This window comes from Cebus imitator, unplaced genomic scaffold (genome assembly GCF_001604975.1).
Source record: "Cebus imitator isolate Cc_AM_T3 unplaced genomic scaffold, Cebus_imitator-1.0 Scaffold60, whole genome shotgun sequence".
In the NCBI taxonomy this organism is placed as follows: Eukaryota; Metazoa; Chordata; class Mammalia; order Primates; family Cebidae; genus Cebus; species Cebus imitator.
In genome coordinates, this window is record NW_016107375.1 from 2,130,474 (window position 1) to 2,133,098 (window position 2,625).

A 2,625-nucleotide genomic window follows, 5' to 3' on the forward strand; every position below is an offset into this window, starting at 1 on the left:
TCAAAAAAAAAAAAAAAAGTCATTAAGCTCCACTGCCATAGATTATTTTACTCCCAATATAATGAAGAATGAGGGAAGTAAGAGGCAAAAGAAAGAAATGTCAGAGATCAACAAATATAAACTTCACACAGTTAAATATTTTAACTAGAGTTGGCTTTGAAAGTCTTCCTTCTTTTCCTTCTTTTTCTAACATCCTGATTTCTACGACACAGAACCCAAGTGAGTTCTATCCCTACTGTATTTCAGCTACATAACACATGGAATAGACCAGTAGTCTAGCAAGCACTAGGAATATAACCATGGTCTATAGCACTGTCCCTGTGGGGAAAGCTTGAACATGCTCAACATTCCATTTAAAAATGCACTTTTGTTTATGAATTGGAGACTGCTTATAAGTATAATTTCTATTTATTTGTTTACTTATTCTTTAGAGACAGGGTCTTGCTCTGTTGCCCAAGTTGGAGTGCAGTGGTGTGATCACTGCTCACTATAACCTCAAACTCCTGGGCCAAGCACTAGACTTACCTTCACCTCCCAAGTAGCTAGGACTATAGTTGCACACTACCACAGCCAGCTAATTTTTAAATTCTTTTGTAGAGACAGTGTCTTGCCCAGTCTGATCTCAAACTCATACCCTCAAGCAATCCTCCTGCCTCAAGCTTCCAAAGTGCTGGGATTAAAAGTATGAGCCACCATGCCTGGCCATATAAGTATAAATCTTGTACCATTTTGCTAATTTTGTTATTTTAATAAAGGAGTTAATTCTTTTAGGTAAAGCAGAGTTGACCAGATTATGTGGTTTGTCTCTCCTATCTACTCCTGGAGAGGACTCATTTTTGGGTACTGCCAGGACATTCTTCTCCCCTCCAGCAACAACTACACCTGAGTTCAGCCCCTGCACAACCCACCCTGCAAATCCAATAGACTGTGAGGGAAAACTGGTGCCGAGGGAAAACTGGTGCTTTGGGAAATGAAACCATTGAAATCGGGGTTGGGATTCTCATGCACTGTGTTAGGAATTGTTCTGCTTGTGCTTAGAATCATTCTAGGTCACTGACAACAAAGAATGAGCAAGGAAAAGGCTGTGTGGAAGAATTTCATTTCTATTTTAATTATTTCACTTTCTTGTTTTATCTTATTTTTGGACCTCAGCTTCAAAGCGGACTTACCCATTCTCCTCTGTTCATGGCGTTGTATCATCCTGTAAGTCTCTCTGGCTTCAACTGCATTTTCCACTTTCTACTTAATCCCAACTTTCATTATTTTCCTGTCCACCAGGGGCACCCACTCTAACACACTTGATAGATACTTTTATAAAATAGATCGTGTTGCTCTTTCGGCTGCGCTCGTGAGCAGCACCCGTCGCCATGGGCCGCGTGGTCAGAGACAGAGGAATGGCGCCGGGTCTGTTTCCGCGCGCACCGGAAGCACCGTAAGGACACTGTGCGCCTGCGCACCGTGGATTTTGCTGAGCGGCACTGCTTCAACAAGGGCATCGTGAAGAACATTATCCACAACACGGGCCGCAGCGGGAACTCTACTGGTTTAAGAGGCGGATGGAGCTGTTCAAGGCCGCCGAGGGCATTCACACGGGCCAGTCGTGTACTGCGGCAAGAAGGCCCAGCTCAGCCTTGGCAATGTGCTTGCTTCCTGTGGGCACCATGCCTGAGGGTACGATCGTGTGATGCCTGGAAGAGAAGCCTGGAGACAGTGGCAAGCTGGCCTGGGCATCAGGGAACTATGCCACCGTTATCTCCCACAACCCTGACACCAAGAAGACCCAAGTGACGCTGCCCTCTGGCTCCAAGAAGGTTATCTCCTCAGCCAACAGAGCTTCGGTTGGTGTGGTGCCTGGAGGTGGCCGAATTGACAAACCCATCTTGAAGCCTGGCTGAGCCTACCACAAATATAAAGCAAAGAGGAACTGCTGGCCACGAGCACAGGGTGTGCCCATGAACTCCATGGAGCATCCTTTTGGAGGTGGCAACCACCAGCATGTCACCAAGCCCTCCACCCTCGCAGAGATGCCGCTGCTGGCCGCATAGTGGGTCTCATTGCTGCCCACGGGACTGGACGTCTCGGAAACCAAGACTGTGCAGGAGAAAGAGAACTAGTTCTGAGGGGCTCAATAAAGTTTGTCTTTATGCCAAATATATATATATACATATTATATATATATAATATTATATATATATTATATTATATATAATATATATATTATATATATATAATATTATATATATAATATATATATTATATATATAATATTATATATATATAATATATATATAAAATGTTATTTTGAATATATACTTTTTTATAATTTCTATTTTTATTTTAGATTCATGGGATACACGTGCAGATCTGTTACGTGGATCTATTATGCATTTAATTTCCAAAAAATATCCTGTACTTAAACATCAATCTTTTTTTTTTTTGCTTATTTTTTTATTTAGTGGTTTTCAAGACCCATCCAATTTGCATCTAGTTCAAGGATTCTATTCCATATTACCTTGTATGCCCTAAAATGAATCCACTGCATTTTGCTTACCCATAACCCTAGGGAGGGACACTGGTGTGGTAGGCAGATTCTATGAGGGTCCCAAGATTCCTACCCTCTGGTGG

The 2,625-nt window shown here is 42.4% G+C and overlaps 1 pseudogene; it reads left to right on the forward strand.

The window, feature by feature from the left end:
* Window positions 1–1,367: 1,367 nt before the first annotated feature.
* On the forward strand, window positions 1,368–2,114 carry LOC108305100 (annotated as a pseudogene).
* The last annotated feature ends 511 nt before the right edge of the window (window positions 2,115–2,625 follow it).